Raw genomic sequence first — 18,531 nt, 5'->3', positions numbered from 1 at the left:
CCTAGATCCAACTCCCCTACCAGAGCTGGGGATAGAACCCAGGAGTCTGGGCTCCCAGCCCCTCCTGCTCCAACCACTAGACCCTGCTCTCTGCCACAGACCAAGAGGGTGTCCCAGATCCATCCCATCTGTCTGTCTGCAGGGTTAAAACAACAGTGATTAGCAGAAGGCTCTGGATGGCGGCGCCTGGCGGTCTCAGGTTACCAGGCGGGGCCTGCTGTTGATGGAGGGCCAGGCTGGGGGCTTTGTCCCCAGGGGGCCTGTAGGAGGGGGATGCATCATGCCTGGGACAGAGAAGCCACCAGCCGGGAGCCATCAGCCACAGAGCCCCGCCACCGCCGTGCCAGCCGGGCTCGTTGGGCTCTGGGGCACCTGGTGCCGAGGGGAGCCAGGGTGAGGGGCCGTATCATACAAATGCACCTGAGATGGTCCCCCCCAGCTCTGCCAATGCCCCTCCCTCCCAACCCACAGCCCCCTGCTATCCCAGCCCCGGGCTCCCCCCTGAGCTCTGCCAGTGCCCCTCACTCCTGACCTGCAGCCCCCGGCTATCCCAGATCAGTCTTTTTCATGTCTCCAATTTCCCAGTTCCATGAATGCTGGACACCCAGTACCACGGGGTGTTGAACTGGGCCCTTAAGGCTGACATTGTTTCCCCCCTACTCTCATCCCCTGGGCCAGGACACTGAGCAGGGGCCAGAACTCCCTCACACCCACAGTTGGGGAGGGGGAACATGGCTGGTGTGCGCTGACCCCCTGCGCCACATTCCTCCAGCTCCAGGCTGGGGAGAGAGGAGGCAGGTGCTGCTGGATTTGCCTCCCTGGGAGGCGGGGGGAGGTGAGGAATCCTTCTCTGGATGCTTGACCCACCCTCCTGCCCCGCCCCCAGGTGGAGATCAGGGGCTGGATGGGGCAAGGTGGAAAGGGTTAATACAGGTGCTGCTGATTTGGGGGAGCTGCAGGGCGGTTCCCCAAAGGAGCTGCCAGGAGTGGGGATGGGTTCTCCTCATTGGGGGACCAAACTTGGCTCCCTCATAGTGATGTGGGCTGAATCCTGGCCTCGGCTCCCCCCGGGGTCAATCTGGAGCGACTCTAACGAACCTGCCGTAAGAGATGGGAGTCAGGACTCCTGGGTTCTATTTCTACCTTGGTGAAACCGAGACTCAGGACCTTGGATTCAGCCGTGACTGGAACCGTGGAGGCACCTGCTGACAATCTCCTGTCACTGATCTACAGCAGGGGGAGAGTTGAACTCATGAGTCAGAGGGAGGCAGCCAGATCCCTGACGGGTGTAAACGGGCATTGGGCCACTGGAGTCGGCAGGGTCAGGTCCCCAGCGAGTATGAATGGGTGTCACTCCCCTGAAGACAGCGGGCGGGGCCAGATCCCCAGTGGGTGTAAATGGGTGTCACTCCCCTGGAGACAGCGGGCGGGGCCAGATCCCCAGCAAGTGTAAATGGGTGTCACTCCCCTGGAGACAGCAGGTGGGGCCAGATCCCCAGAGGGTGTAAATTAGCACCGGTGCACTGGAGTTCATGCAGCTCCTTGGCTTTCCTCCAGGAGCAGATCTGGCCCCAAAGGCTCCCCGAGGCCTGGCCCTGATTGCTGAATGTCATAAATATTCAGGTCAAAACAACATGGAGCCGCGGACATGCTGGGGCCGGTTTGGGGATATGAAACTCCGCCGGCGAGCTGTAAGCGCCCCCACCCCAGAGCCAGTGTGGGGTTACCTCAGTGCACTGGAGGGCCAGGTCTATCATTGATGTAAACAGACTCCACTGGCACGACAGTGGATTCACACCAGTTAGAGATCTCGTGGAGCTAGGGCCTGTTGACACCAGCCGGGATTTGCCTTTTCCCTTGTTATTGGTTTTTTCCTTTCTGTGCTTGTGGGCAGTTCTGCCAGACAGGGACAAATCCCACCACCGCCTTCCTGCTGCCTGGGGGCTCTGCACAGCTGTTGACGTCTGCACCAGATGTTTTTCTGGACAACAGTTGCATCAAACCCTTAGCCCCCGGGGCCAGCCAAGCTCCTCCTGCAGACGCCCATCCCAGCTGGGCTTGCGTGCGCTGTGGTCAGGTCTGGCCCCAAGCAGGGTGCGATTCCTTCTGCAGCTGGGACGGGTCCTGCGTGGGGATCACTGTGGCAGCCGGCAGCAATGTCTTGCCGGTTACTGCCAGTCCTGGATCTCTCCTGCTTTGATCCGGTTCCAGCCAGCCCTAGATCGCAGGGGAGTTCGTTGATTTGTAGCAGTAGCGCCCACAATTTACAAGTCCCCGTACCCCAAGCCCTGGGCAGCTGCGTGGTCTATTGGCCAGGGTCCTAGACAAGGGCTCTCAGAAAGCCTGGGGTCTGTTCCCAGCTCAGCACTGACCCTGGACAGGTTCCTCTCCTGGTCTGTGCCTTAGTTTCCCCTCCCATTCTTTGACTGTTTAGACTGGAAGCTCTTCAGGGCAGGGATTGTCTCCCACTCTGTGTCTGTGCAGCACCCGGCACGACGGGGCCCTGATCTGTGGTCGGGGTCTGTGCAGCGACGGGTCCCTGATCCCAGCTGGAGCCTATAGTTGATACCATTATAATAAAGCTGGTTTAAATCAACACAGCTGCGTCGATTTCAATGGTGTGGCTGGGTTGATAGATGCCAGTTGGAGATCTGAAAGTGATCTATAAGCGAGAGCGGTTGGCAGTGAGCAGAGATTTCACCCCTCTCTGGGTGTAATGAGTTGGCAGAGTCTTGTCAGTTCTCAGCAGGATGGCCCTCTCCGTTGCAAAGACCCGCTTGCTGGCAGCCCCTGCCAAGGCCTGAATGGCGTGTGGAGACCGAGCTCCCAGCTGCCCCCTGCGTAGGGGGGTGTGTGAGCTGTCACTGCCCCCCCTCTGGGAAGAGGGTTTGTTAGGCGGGTGCATGTGGGTGCAGGTTTATGGAGCTGGGCTGGGTCACACCAGCCAGGGAGCCGGCCCCTGCGAGGCTTGTCAGTGGAAGCAGAGGGTGAACGATTCCCCCCCCCGCGAGGAGGGCACGTCTCTCCCCCTTTGCCCTTTGCAGCACAAATCCCAACCTGCAGGGCTGAACTCCAGCCCTTGTGGAGAGATGGACCAGCCCCAGCTTAGCTGCTCTGCCTCCCCAGCCCTGGGATGGGCTCCCCACCCCTGTACCGGTGGGGCTGGCCTCCCGGCTGGGCTTCCAAGCTGGGTTTGCACTGGAATGGGAGACCTGGGGTGCTGCTGGTTTGAGGGACGTAGCAGATTTTCCATCACTTGCGAGGCGCTGGATCTCTCTGGCTTTGGGGTGTCAATTCCCCTCTATGTGATAGGAGCTGGGAGCTCCCCATGGGGGGGTTACCCCATCACTACCCCCAAGGGTGGATTCTGGCTCCAGAGCAGCTGGTACTGACCCACTAGGCCCGGCCTCATCCTTCCCAGCCCCTCCCAACCTAATGAAACGGCCGCCCCAAATCTAGTTGTACTGTGCCTTCCCCATGCAACCAGTGACTTCCTGGGGAGGGGCCGCGGTAACGTGGAATAGACTCATCCCCTGTCGCTGGGCCAGGCTCCTTCTCATTGATTCCACGAAGGGCTGAAATCTTGGCCAGACCCACTGATTTGTATGAGATGGAAAAAAACCCAGCAACGGCTAAGATGCATTCCTGAGACGTGAAGGGTGCTGTCTTAGCTGGAAGGAATTTCCTGCCTTTTGACTTCGGTTATTTATTTTTCTGTCCTATTAATACAATCGCTATTTGCTTCCCCCTGTCTGTGGATTTGCAAGTTGTTTTGTTTTTCACTCGGATGACTGTGTGGTTCCAGCGTTGCCCTGGGACATGAGCGATCTGAGTTCAGCTGCTGGCTCTGGCCGGACGCCCTGGCTGATTCAGGCCATCGCTGTGTGTGCGTCACTCTCTCCTCCCTGGGGCCGGACCCTCCGCTGGTATAAACAATCCCAACTCCACCCGTTTGCACCAGCTGAGGAGCTGCGCTCAGGACAGGTCTCCACAGAGGAGGGGCAGCTGCAGGGGCAGCACTTGCTCTCACGGGGCTCAGACTCCGTGACCGTGGCACATTCGGTCTTTGGCCTCTGGTGCTACCAGCTAGTGCTGGTGGGTTCCTGCAACGGAGCGGGCTGGGATCGTAAGAACTGGGCCGAGACCTTGCAAACTCATTATGCTCAGCAGAGAGGGGGAATCTCTGCTGTCTCTCATACGCCAGTTTCAAAGCCTCAGAATCAGCTGAAAGTCAATGTAGTGAGCTTGGTTCTGGCCCCGCCTCGTTGCTGTAGCAGTTGGAGGCTCCAACTGAGATCAGGCCTTGTTGTGCTGCGGATAATAACTCTTCTCTTCTCGGTCTGAACTATCAGATCCTGGGGCAGGGACTGTCTCTCACTCTGTGTCTGTGCAGCGCCCGGCATGACGGGGCCCTGATCTTGGGCAGCGTCTGTGCAGCGCCCGGCGCAACGGGGCTCTGATCTCAGAGGGGGGTTGTGCAGCGCCCGGCGCGATGGGGCCCTGATCTCAGCCAGGGCCTCCAGATGCCATAATAATAAAACTTTTTTTCTTACCAATGTCGTGCTGCCCCCAGGCAATCTGGGCAATTGGGTGTGAAAAACACAGACCAGGAGGGTTATCTAAATCTGCAGCGCTGGGGGAAGGGGATGTCAGGGAAATTCACTCTAGTTGCACTAACCTATTTGCAATGAAATGAACACTTCAAAAATGAAGGTTTTTTTCCTCTCTGCTGCAGGGTTTTTTCACCTTCCTCACAAGTGGCCTGCACTGGGCTCTGGCAGAGATGATACTGAGCTAAACGGATTCCCGAGGGATCCCGTAATTCCTGATTCATTAAAAATTTGTTAAAAATGCCCTGATTTCATGGGAATCCTGGGAGGTGTTTTGCATTTTCTCCGCCAGTTTGCAGTCAATAACAATATTAATACTGGCTTTTTTTTTAACCAAACACCTTGACTTTCCGAATTTCCTTCCACTAGAGACGCAGGCAGCAGCTGAACTCCTGCCACAGCTGTGGGCCAGTTGGACATAATGGGACAGGTCCAGACAACTGTTGCACATATGCACTGATGACGTTTTGTGTTGTCTCCAGGTCGTGACTCAGGGGCACGGACAGAGCTTGGCGGGGAGCCCAGGGCTGGGACAGCGGGGGGTCTGCAGGTCGGGAGTGAGGGGCGTTGGCAGTGGTGGGCCTGGGGAGAAATGAGGGTGTCTTGCACAGCCCGCTTAGCTCATTGGGAGTCTTTCTGTCCTTGCAATAGGCTGTGGAGGGGTCTCAGACTATGCTCTGTCGATGGCAGCCCTTGGTCTGCCTGGCCCAGAGCCCGTTCCAGTCTACGATGGGGTGAGACTGCCCAGCAAATCCAGCCCCCCTAGGCCTGGCTCTCCTGGGGGTTGGGGAGAGACATTAGAGGGCAGGACCCTCTGGAGCGCCATGGAACTGAGTGCTGGTCACCGTCTGTCTGTCTGCACCTGACATCATCTGTCCCTGCATCCTCGCACCCAGGCCCCTTGGCAGCTGTGCCCATCGGGGCTGTCTGATTGGCTGGTGGTGATGTCACTACTAGTGGTGCCCAGCAGGGCGGGGCTGTTTTTTTGTCACAGCGCTAACGGGGCTCCGGGCGGGGGAGGGCGCTGCCTCCAGGGACTGGCTGCAGCCTCCCGGGGCTCTGACTGGCAGGCCCCAGAGCTGGGTGGAAGGATGCACCGACCAGGACGAACGGACAGCAACACAGCGGGGCAGGGCCACACCCCCAGCCGGCGTGAATCACCAGCGTGCCAGATCCCCCCTGACACTGACTCCAGTGGTGCTATGCCAGCTCACGCCTGCTGGGGATCTGCCCCCTAGCTGTGACCTATTTACACCACCTGGGGATGGAGTCCAGGATACCCACCCCCAGCGGGGGCGTGGGGGAGCGGCTGCCTGTGTGAGCTGCGATTGGCCGGCAGGGATGCGATTCCCGGGATTCCCCCAGCAGGCTGCATTAGGGATTAGATTTGGCCTCTGTTCAAGAGTCTTGGCAGCTGGCCCCCCCGGGCTTTTTCCTTGCTCGCCGGTCGGATGGATGGTTCGGTCCAGCATGAGCTCTTCAGGGATTCATCGGGGTTACCTAAGGAAATACGGTGAGCGCCCTCTCCCTCCCTCCCTCCCGCGCCTCCAGCACCCACCTTGCTGCCGGCCAAGAGGGTTATTCCATCCCCACTCCAGATCTCTGCCTTGATTCTTGTTGGAATTTCCCTTCCGGAATCCAAAGCCTGGAACGAAAAGAACCATCCTGATCTTAGTTACACAGCGTAACTGCCCTGGGATTCAGGGGAGTGACTCTGGATTGACCCCGGGGGAGCTGAGATCAGGATCTGGCCCTGACCCCATTGCGATCAGGGGGTGACTCCAGATTTACCCAGGGGGAACAGATCAGGATCTGCCCGTTGCTGTGCTGTGTGAACAGCGCCCTGGGAGCTGCACCAATTCTGCAGTCTCAGCCCAGGGACTCTGGATTTGTTGGTCGTCATCGTTAATTAGTCACCGTTTTTGGACTTGGACTATCTCTTGCTGCAGAAAAGGAGATTGTCCAACTGAACACAACCCCTTTGTGCCCGTGAACTTTGCTGCTAAACTTCACCCCACCTTTGAATGACTGGGGTACCCTCAGGTCCAGATCTACCACCTGCTCCCTCATCCCCCCTTCCGCTTCACCCCAATACTAACCCATGGCCCACTCCCTGGCAAACCCAGCCCAGCTGGGACTTCAGCTCCCATCTTCCTGCCAATCCACCCTTCATTCAGACACCCCCTTGAGCTGTGCTAAGGCGCTGGTCCAAAGCCTGTTGGGCTCAGGGCTCCAATGGGGCTTTGGATCCGGCCCGAAACACTTTGGGAGTGGAGCCAGCTGGGGAATCCCCAGGATTTGTTCTCTGGCCATTTGAAAATGTTTTTTTCAATGTTGGGTTTTTGCAAACCAAAACCCTAAACTTTTTAAAATTGAAAACCGCACTGAAAAAAACTCACATTTTAACTCAGTCTCGAAAATTTATATCCAAACTGGCTTTTTTTTTTTTTTTTTTTAAAAACCAAAAACTGACTCTGTAACTGAAAACTATTTTTTTAAGCAAAAGCTTAATTTTTTTAAAAAAAAACCAAATTCAAAACCTATTGTTTCCCCCAAATCCAAGCACTTTTACTGAATATATTTTTATTTTCCTTTGAAATTTCAATTCACATTTTCTTCTGCACAGGAAAGCTATTTTCGATCAAAAAACATTGGGGTGAAAAAGGTTTTGACCATCTCTAACTGGTGGAGTTCACAGCTCTGGCAAACTTTGCAGAGGAAATTACTTCTGCCTTTGGAAATTAAAATAAATTCTTAATGAAATTACTGGAGCCTAATGGTTGGGTGAATGAATAAATTAGCAGCACATGGAGTCATTCACTCCCAATGGTTCTGTCCACTGGAGACCATCAGACTTATTTTTTTCTACCAATCTCACCTGCCCCCAAAGGGTTAAATTTTCTTCCCGCGTCCCCAGCAATCCCCACTCCGCTTTCCTTGTCCCAGTTGACCACACAGATTTAGCATCTCGCTGCTGCCTGTGTCTGCACTGTTCCCTCCCTCCCGCTGGGCTGGGATTAGAACCACCAACCCTTGATTGAATTCTAATCCCAAAATGGCAAAGAGAATTTAATCAGGGGTTTACTGTGCCCTGCTGCGGGAATCTGCTACTCAAGGCTACATCCCCTCCATTCTTCAGTGGCAGGCGGCTCTCTGGGGATACTGGGTCTTTTGCTCTGGACAACAGTAAGGATGTGAAGGAAGCACATGGTGCTGCTGGGTTGCAAAGACCCATGTGCCGCCTCCACGTAGTCATGCCAGGCCCTGTGGCACAGCCCCGCTGCGCCGGCTAGGTTCTGGCACCAGGCCCTGGTGGTTGCCGTCTTTAAGGGGATGGTTCAAAAACCCAAATGCTGGGAGGGGGCAATGGGTGATTACACCCCTCCTGCCCCCACCGCATCCTCTGCCCCCCAGGTCACGTACCTCTCTCACGCTCAACACATGGGTCACCCTCCAACATGCCTGCCTCTCTGACCCTGCCGTGGGTCTGGTCTCTCTGCACTGCGGCAAAGGCCTCGCTCGGGGGAGCAGAGGATGGGGGGGTGGGTCGGGAAATCTTGGAGGCTGCCTCACCTGGCTGTGAGAGCTGCTCTTTAGTGAGGTGGGACTCAGGCACTGATCAAAGACCGCGAACAAGATCCACAAAGCCAAATCATTGTCCTTCTTCAAACTCTCCTCTGGTGGAAGCCTTGACGCTGGCCAGGCAGCCCGTTTGCTGGGCTGGCAGCATCGCTTTCTGCTCCACCCTCTTTGCTAGTAAAAACTCCCCTCGTGTTTCCCAGGGTGAGTTGTTTCAGCTTCAGCGTCCAGCCATCGGCTCTTGCGTAGGTACCTGCAGGCTGCGACGGAGTCAGTAAGCCAAGAAGATTGTTTCTGGGGGTTTCACGGACCTCCAATCAGCCTTGCTTCTCTGAACCCTTTCCAGTTCCCCAATGGTCAGGTGCCCCCCTGTGGCTTTGTTATTGTAGGGTTGCTGAAGCGCATCATAGAGCATATGTACTGGTTTATTAGTGTGCCCTGAGCAACTGGGGCTTGGTTTACACCAATTTGTTGTTGTTGGGTGGGTCCGGAGCACAGGGTAGCATTCTGTTGTAGCCTAACTCCTGGGCACTGGGCATGTTTACACTGGTTTGTTATTGTAGGGTTGCACCCAGGACTTTAAAAAAATGTTGTCCCAGCCTCAGGGCTGTTATAACTCATGCTGCATTCACCCCATGGGCCCTGGGGAACAGAGAACAGCCACAGTGCAGCGTGCTCCAACCACGCCCCTAGTTTGCCCCTTCTGAGCCCTGGGGGAGCAGAGAGTGGGGTCTAGTGGTTAGACAAGGAGGCTGTGGGAGTCAAGACTCCTGGGTTCTTCCTGGGTTCTTTCTCCAGCTCTGGGAGGGAGTGGGGTCTAGTGGTTAGACGGCGGAGTGGTGGTGGTGGTGCTGGGAGTCAAGACTCTTGGGTTCTTCCCTAGCTGCAAAATGGGGCTAATCCTTCCCTAGCAGCTGCCAGGCAGGATAAAATCCTCCAGTGATTATGAGCAGCTGGGACATGGCCTCACACGGCCCCTCTTTGCTTTGCAGGGGGCTTTCTCTTTAAGCAATGGAAGGAGAAGTTCCTCTTCCTTTCCATGGATGGGAGCCTCCTGATCTGCCGTGATGCCCAGTCCCCGGCCGAGCTGGGCATCTCACTCAGCACCAGTTGCGAGGCCATCCTGGAGGGCAACGAGATCTGCAACCTGCCCCGCCTGCCCCTGGGCACCCAGCGGGACAGCTGCTTGGGCCTCAGCCTCACCGATGGGAAGGTCCTCCTGCTGCTGGCTCCTGACAGCCAGAAGTGCAGGTAAAGCCGGAGCACGGTACCCCGCTAGAGGACTCCCCCGGCGGCATGTCTCCTGCCTGCCTAGGTCAGCTTTGCCGGCTGCTCCCCGGGAGAGAATTCTGCAGCTGGCCTAGAGAGATGCAGTGACACGTCCAAGGTGGCAGACCGGGGGATTGAACCCGGCTCTCCTGAGTCCTAGGCAGCGGCCTGGGCAGGTGACACCGTCGGGTGGGCGCGTTGGCGTGACTGGCTTGTTCGGCCGTTGGCGGTAATCAGGCTTTTTCCTTCTCTCTCTTCCCCTGCTGCAGACAGTGGCTCAACGTACTCCGCAAAGTCAAAGAAGTGAGTGGAATCAGAGCACAAAATGCAGGGCGAGGGGCCCAGCTGGCATCTGTCGTCATAGCGACGCGGCCTGAGATGCCAGTTCACAGCAGCTAAGCACGTAGCCTTCTCTGTGGCTCTCAGGAAATGAGGCAAAGATGCCAATGGGCTTTCGGTCCCTGGCCTTAAGTAGCCGATTAAGGAATGAGGGGAAGGCTACGAAGCCGCTCAGCCTTTGCATTGCATCAACCGCCAATTCACCTCTTCTGCTACAAGAGCAATTCTGGTTTGGACCATGGGCTGTTCTGGGTCCAGTTCCCAATCACAGTCAGGCCCTGCCGTGCCGCTCAGGGACGGGGTTGGTTCCCTGTGAATCTCCCTCCCTGGCAGGGCCGCCCTGGCTGGGGTGGAGCTGGCACAAGGGGCCTGTATGCACCCTGGAACAGATTGGGGCGTGGCGGAAGTGCACTGTGCTGTGGCTACTCTCTGCCACCCAAGGCACACAGAGAGCGGAGTCGGAGTTACAGCAGCCCAGAGGCGGCTGGAACTCTCCCCAAGCTGGGGAGAGCGAAGCAAAAGGAGCTTAAGGGCACCTTCACCCCAAGTGCAGGGAGAGGGGACTGCAAACGGGGCCCATTCCTTGTTTCCTTTTGCCCTACAGACTTGCCAACTGGCTCTTGCTGCCCAGCTCGAGGTGCCCAGGGCCTGATTTCCAGGCAGTGCTGTGTGCTGGCGGCCCCAGTCACAGTCAGGGGGATCCACGGGTGCTCAGCACCTCTTGAATAATCAAATCAATGGAAATTTTGCCCTTGACTTCTACCGGGCCAGTATGTCACCCGAGGGTCCCTCCTCTGCCCTGGGTTACTCTGCCCTGCCCAGATGGTCCGTCCCATTATTCCCACGGTGATGGTGCTTCTTCTCTCTGCTCAGAGCTTCTCCCAAGGGTCCCCAGCGAGATGCAAGCTCCACATCAACTCTCCGTCTAGGAAGTGCTGCTGGAAAGAAGGGGGAGGAGGTGGCGGTTCTCCAGGCACAGAGAGCAGAGAAGGTACAAGGCTCTTCAATGGGCACCGGGGTGTCTCTGTGACCCTTGCGGGCATCACGGCCAACATCTCAGGCATCAGCTGGGTCTCTGGGTTTTTCTTGACTGTTTGTCTTGGTGCCAGAGACCTGTTGTGATAGGCTTGGTCACAGAATCCTGGAATTGGACCTGGGACACTCCCACCGGGTCCCATCAGGCCAGGGGCCCAACGCATGACTTCCCTCTACAGTCTGCCCCCCGCCCTCCCAGCAACCTGTCCAATTTAGTTTGCATGCGCCAGCTAATAGGGCTCACCCCCAAGGTGGCATTTCCACAGCCTCCCACATCTCACTGCCAGGCGGCATCTCCGGACACTCAGCTTCGCCCCACTGGCTCATCCTTGGGGTTCACACCCTGCTGCTGCCTGTCAGTGGCACTCATGCCTTCTTCTATTGCCGAGCTAGACGCCCGGGGCAAATTTCCTCCTGGATTTAGCTCTTGTGGCCTAGGCCTGGGTGGGATTCTCTGGGCTGGGTTACGCAGGAGGTCAGATTAGATGATCACCAGGGTCCCCTCTGACCTTGACATCTAGGAATCTATGAACTCCAGAGCCGTTAAAAGCAGGCATGGATGTGGGTTCTTGCAACCTCATGAGTTTTGGGGCCTGGTTTTGATCCTGTTCAGGCCTTGTCTACACACAAGCTTGCACAGGTTGAGTTAACCTGGTTCAAACCTCAGTGCAGATGCTCTGATTCGGGTGGAAGAACAATTTATTTTGGCTCAGTTTAGACCTGTTTCTAATCAATTTAAGGAAAACCGCTACAGCGCCCTAGTCCCCAGTGTAGACATAGCTGTGTTAGAAAAGAATACTTCCATGGACATGGCGACTGTCGGTCAGGCCTGTGCTGTTCCTTCCTACCCTGCCCGAAAGCCTCTTCCGTCAGTGCAGGCTGCAGCTGTGTGATGGGGTTGTGCCGGCATAGCTACGGCATCTGCAGCATAGATGTGCTCTGGGCCCCACTGGGAGGGTGCTACACAGGCATGGCGTGAGAGATGGTTTCTTGACCCAACGAGCTCACGGTCCAGTTAGACAAGGGCGGGCTCATTCGTCCCATGGAGCGTAGATGGGGAAACGGAGGCCCACAGAGATGGGGAAGTGACTGGTCCAAGAGGGAGTCACTGGCAGAGCTCAGGATCGAACCCAGATCTTCCAAATCCCAGGCCCGGGCACGAGCCACAAGCTCATGCATCTTCCCCCAGCCGAGCTGCCGTAGAACTGGGCCCAGGGCTTGGCGCTGCGCTACTGACCCTCCCATTCTCCTCTTCTCTCCTCCCGCCCCAGCCGCCAGGACCAGCCTCTGCAAAGAGACGTGCTCTCCCCGTTGCCTGCGCCATGGCTCCCAGATGCACGCGGGGGTGAAGGCTGCCTGCCTGCTGATGGGGGGAGCAGCGGCCGGCCCCACCATGGGCTACATGGTGACCTCGGCCACGGCCAGCCGGCCTGGGGAGGTGCACCACCCCGACTTCAAAGAACTGGGCTATCACCCGTCCGCCTGCGAAGCCGAGGCCTCCCAGTATGAGACGCTGGATTACGAAGGGATGGACCAAGACTTCGATGCGCTGGATTTCGGGGGGTTTGCCTTCTAGACACACACAGTCCTCGTCCTCCCCCCACCAGCCAGATTTCAAGGGCTAACCAGAGACTGGGACGGGATCTCAGCTGGCTTCATTTCCTCAGAAGCCAGCTGCCTCCCATGGCGCCCCCTGGCCTGGCCCCCCGTGCTGTCCCCTACATGACCAGATGGCCAGGATTTGAATCCTGACCTTCAGAGGTAAAGGGGCAGTGCCCTCAGCCAGCCAGCAGCAGTTTTAGGCTGTTATCCTTTATGCGGAGCAGGGGTGTGAAACAGGTTTTGCAAGGCTGTTACAAAGCCAGATCCTGATTCTGTGGCTGCATCCACACTAGAAGTGCTACAGCACCAATGCAGCTGCGCCACTGTAATGCTTTTGATGAAGACGCTTTAAGCCGACGGGAGAGAACCCTCTCTTGTTGGCTTAATTACTCCCCCTCCAACGAGAGGCGGCAGCTCCGTCGGTGGGAAAAGTTCTCCCACTGACAGCACTGCCCACCCCAGTGCATAGTCGGTGTAAATTATGTCACTCAGGGGTGTGGATTATTTACACTCCTGAGCGACATAAATTAAACCGAAGTAAGTTCTCGTGTAGACAATGTTGCAGTCACATTTGTGCTCCTCTGGGGCAGGAAGTGCCCCCTGAAAATCTGCCCCACTGTGTCTAGGGGCCTCCCTGGCCACCGTGGAGCTGGTGCATCGGAGTGCAATGCACCGTGGCTATTCTCCATGTCCCAGGGCCTGTAAGGGGGGTGGAGTGTGAGGTAGAGCAGCCTTGAGGCTGCTGTAGCTGACATCCGGGGCTAGTCAACGCTCATAATACAGGGAGAGCAAAGAGGGCTTAAAGCCACTTTAACCCCAGACTTGGAGCTGGGGTAAGTGAGAACCAGGCCCTTGTCAAAGGCTCTGGTAACGCACTTGTCCTTGCACGTTACAGGTCTCCCGTGGTACCCAACCTACAGAAGATGTAAGTCTTTTCAGGCTGCCTGCAGAGGCTGGCTCTGGGACTTGAGCTGTCAGTACGTGTGCCGCTAGTTCGCAAGGTCCCTGGTCCAAGCCTAGCTGTCAGCCAGGGCGGTGCCATTGTGCTACCAGCTCAGAGTGCAGCATGTTACACAGCCTTACACTGGTGTACCAGGTGATGGCGGGCAGGGGTGGGATGGTTGTGGTTTTTTAACAGGGAGATTTTTTCTTCTTCCAAGATGGATTTTTGTTTGTTTGTTTATTCATTTGTTGTTTTTTTTAATCTCTCCGTCCGCCGTGTCCAACTGTCCTTCTCGACACTCAGGTTTCCTGTGTGCCCCTGCTGCCGTGGTGACTTGGGCTTGAACCCTGCCCTTGGTTACGTTCCTGCCCCACTAAGTTACCCAGGGGTAACCAAGGGCAGGATCTATCCCCCGGGAGTGTTAATCCCACCCTTTTTTTTGCATTAAACTGTAGAAATCTCCTCCCGTCTCCCTGTGGTCTTTGCTCTGCAGGTCGGTCTGTTGGGGAGGGATGAAAACAACGGTCCTGATAGGACCATCTTAATGAGGAAGCTCTTTACAAGCACGTGCTAATCAATCTTCAGCTCTCTAAAGTGGGTAAACGCCCTGATTTTAAAGAGAGGAAAACCGAGGCACAAGAAAGTCCAAAGTGACTCAGCCTAAGGTCTTGCTAAATTGTAGGGGAATACAACCTAGATGGAGCTACTATAAGGTGGGTGCAAAACTGGTTGGAAAACCATTCCCAGAGAGTAGTTATCAATGATTCACAGTCATGCTGGAAGGGCATAACGAGTGGGGTTCTGCAGGGATCAATTCTGGGGCCAATTGTGTTCAATAATTTCATCAATGATTTAGATAATGGCATAGAGAGTACACTTATTAGGTACTCCCGAGCTGGGAGGGATTGCCAATGCTTTGGAGAATAGGATTATAATTCAGAATGATCTGGACAAACTGAAGAATTGGTCTGAGGCAAATAGGATGAAATTCAATAAGGACAAATGCAAAGTATTCCACTTAGGAAGGAACAATCAGTTGCACACGTACAACATGAGAAATGACTGCCTGGGAAGGAGTACTGTGGAAAGGGATCTGGGGGTCATAGTGGACCACAAGCTAAATATGAGTCAACAGTGTAATACTGTTGCAAAAAAAGCTAACATGATTCTGGGATGTATTAGCAGGAGTGTTGTAAATAAGACATGAGTAGTAATTCTTCCACTCTACTCTGTGCTGATTAGGCCTCAACTGGAGTATTGTGTCCAGTTCTGGGCGCCACATTTCAGGAAAGATGTGGACAAATTGGAGAAACTCCAGAGAAGAGCAACAAAAATTATTAAAGGTCTAGAAAACCTGACCTATGAGGCAAGACTGAAAGAACTGGGTGTGTTCAGCCTGGAGAAGAGAAGACCGAGAAGGGATATGATAACAGCTTTCAAGTACATGAAAAGTTGTTACAAGGAGGAGGGAGAAAAATTGTTTTTCTTGGCCTCTGAGGACAGGACAAGAAGCAATGGGCTTAAACTGCAGCAAGGAAGATTTAGGTTGGACATTAGGAAAATCTTCCTAACTGTCAGGGTGGTTAATCACTGGAATCAATTGCCTGGGGAGGTTGTGGAATCTCCATCATTGGAGAGTTTTAAGAGCAAGTTAGACAAACACCTGTCAGGGATGGTCTAGATATTACTTAGTCCTGCCGTGAGTGCAGGGGATGGGACTAGATGACCTCTCGAAGTCCCTTCCAGCGCTATGATTCTATGTGTATAATATCCAGGGGGATTCCAATAGCTAGCTAGATAGGTATGTAGTGTGGGGATGAATGGATGGACATATAGGCGGGTGTGTATGGGGATGGATCAAATCTATCCCTTCTTCTCTTCCCACACACACCAATCTATCTAGCTTCCATCTATCTATTATCCCCATTCATACCCATTTATTTGGCGCATGCAATCCAGTCAAGCCAAGCCACAGCGTTCTTATCAGCGATGTTCAAGGCACAAAGACCTCCAGGAAGTTGAGTCATTCTGAAGTCCTCAACAATATGTTTCAAGGTTTGTGGCTGCCCAGATCGACATAGTGGACTGTCTGTAAAACGCCACTGAAATTCTGCTGCAGCGCAAATTCCATGTCCGGTACGAAACCAGTTCAGAAGGCTCCATTGCCTCTCAGTAAATCAAACCTGGATTGACGCTGAGTGGGGTTTGAGACAGGATAATTATTTTTCTCTGAGGACCATAAAACTCACCGTGCGTCCTCCACTGTAAATCCCTCACCCACTTATGCATCCATTTAAATACATACCCCTTTGTTTAATCTTGCATTCATCTCCAGGGACTGCACACACGAGTTGGCCAAACAGTGTCTACATAGGTAAGTGTTACCAGTTATACCAATACGGTTATCTAGGTGTAGCTAACTCAGTATAATGGCCTGTGTGAACACTTTTATTTCGGTATCAGAGTGGCCTTTTTTTTTGGTTTGCCAAGCAACATAAACTTACTCAAAACCAGGCACTCTTATAATTGAATAACTATTTCAGTTTCAATGCACCCCTTTAGTTACACCCTATGCGTCGTCTTCGTCGAATTCTCTGAGTTACCAACACTGAGGTGCTCAAGCGGGCCAGTATACACAGCATGCAAACACTCGTTAAACAGAGATGCCTCTGCTGGCTTAGGCATGTGTGCTGAATGAATGATGGGCGCATCCAAAGGACATCCTCTACAGCCAATTGGTATCCGGGAAAAGATCTAAAGGGCGCCCGAAATTTCGTTTCAAGGATGGGTGCAAGCGAGACCTCCAAGAAACGGACATGGATATGGATAACTGGGAAGAGCACACGCAGGATCACAGCCTTTGGAAACAAGAGCTCAATAAAGGTCTCCAAGGCTGCGAGAAGAAGCAGTCTAGCTTAGCAGAGGAGAAAAGAGCTCACAGAAGGGTTGAAACAGCCTCTTTAAATGTGACAAATGCGGCAGAGATTGTCTCTCTCGAGTGGGTCTCTTCAGCCACAGTCGCGGCTGCCATAAAACCAACTGAGCCCATTTTTTCACCTCTCCAGGGCACATACCCATGGTCTCCTGAGACCGAAGGATGCCTGCTACTACCACTTCTACCTTAAAAGATCTCCTGTGTAGACTAGGCTTTAGGAACTAGTTTTGCTGGTTACATTTGTCTGAGACCTCCCTCGCCCCCTCTGAAAAACCACAACATGTCCACGGCGAGTGGCAGGATCCCAATCCAGATGGAGCCATGCTCAGTCTCAACCGTGATGGCAGGGCCAGTGAAAACTGGTTGGTGTCCTGTTTGCTGGGACCACATCAGGATGAGTGGGGGGTGTAACCACCGAGGAAGGAACTGTTTGCAAACCAGCCATGCTGCTGCTGACTTCAGGCTTGTATGGGAGCCAGAAGAGCCTATGGGCCAATAAATGAGGACACCGCCCTCCTATGTGGTAATGCCTGTGTCCTGAGGCACTTGCTTTTGGCCTAGCTCCATTGCTTCTCCTGACTCTCCAACACAAATAAGCAGAGTGCCTCAGAGAAGGCCTAAAACCCCTGGCAGTGGGGTGTTTGGATTGTCCCCATATGCCACATTCACACTCTTTCCCAGATGTAGGTGTGTTCAGATAAAGGGTTTTGTTGCTGTTCAGAGCTTTCTCTGGTGTGAAGGGGACATTGCACCAATCGCCTGTTGTTCCAAAGCTGCCAGATTAAACAGACACTAGGCGGGGGAACGTTCTCCGTTGTTTTTAGGTCAGAACATACATCCTCAACCGATTTTCTGGTTTTAATCCCCTGATGTCAGTAGTCTTGGGCTAATCCCCCAGGATTACATTTCCGCGAGGGAACGTTGTAAAAAAAATGGTGCCCATTTAACCCTCGCTTTTTCTGGAGCGAGTTCAATAACGAAAAGAGAGAAACTGGGACAGCAAAGTGGGAAAAGGAGAGTTCTGGAGCGATGCTGTTATTCGGGTCACACTTTATATTAACTTGGATTCTGGTCCCAGCTGTGCCATTGGACTGCTGGGTGACCTTGGGCACGTCACGACACTGCTCTGCTCCTCAGTTTCCCCAGCTATAAAATGAGGATATTGCTACTTATCTCCTTTGTGATGTGCTTTGAGATCTACTGATGAAAAGTGGTATGTAAGAACTCGGTATTATTATTACTAAGGGTACAAGGAGAGTGATAGATGATCTGGTTAATGCTACAGCACTGGGTGGAGAATCGGGACTCCTGGGTTCTGTTCTTGGCTCTGGGAGAGGCCTGGATGTCAGGATTCCTGGGTTCTATCTTTTGTGGCTCACCCAACCTGCAAGTTCCCACTGTGTCCTTGGGAATAACCATCTTTGTTACCACCCTTGTAAAGCTCTTGAAGATCTACACACAAAGTGAGGTATTGTGACAGCTGCCATCTCTCTGCTGTGCCCGGGTTCTTCTGCCAACAAAGCCCATTTGTTCCTCACCTTGGACAGCAATGGGTGGACCCAGAAGACACTGATCTCATCCCAGGAGGCAGCAGAGCCCAGAACGCCCCTTGAGTCTATAAACTGAAAGCTCTCTGCCAAGGAGCCAAGAGGTTGATAGGTGCATTAGATCACCTAGTCTGACACCTGTCTGACCCAGGCCAGAGAACTTCACCCTGTGATTCCTTCATTGAGCCCAATTGTTTATGGGTGAGCTAGTGTTTCTCAGTGACAGGTCTTTGGACCGGCGCTGGTCCCTGAGATATGCCTGACACAGTTTAGGAAGGTAGCAAGCCAGTCCCTGGTATCAAAAAGGTTGAGAAACACTGAGCTAGAGGGTATCTTCTAAGAAGAGATGTCCAGGCTCGATATCAAGATGTCAAGAGATGGAGAATCCAACGCATCCTTGCTAAGTTGTTTCAATGGTTAATTACCCTCACTGTTAAAAAATTGTACCTTATTTCCAATTTGAAACTTGGCTAACTTCAATTTCCAGCCTTTGGATCTTGTTCTGACTTAGTCTGGTAGATTAAAGAACCCTCTGGTATTAGATTACCTGTGTAGGTAATTATAGACTGTGATCACGTCGTCTTTTAACCTTCTCATTGATAAACTAAATAGTCTGAGGGTAACATTTTAGGAGCACCTAAGGCCCAGTCCCATTTTAAAAAGTGATTTAGG

The sequence above is a fragment of the Emydura macquarii genome, unplaced genomic scaffold (genome assembly GCF_026122565.2).
Source record: "Emydura macquarii macquarii isolate MOO-44397 ecotype Brisbane River unplaced genomic scaffold, CSIRO-AGI_Emac_v2 contig_1790, whole genome shotgun sequence".
Lineage (NCBI taxonomy): Eukaryota > Metazoa > Chordata > Testudines > Chelidae > Emydura > Emydura macquarii.
The sequence above is the reverse complement of the archived record's forward strand: the minus strand, read 5'-3'. Positions refer to the sequence as shown.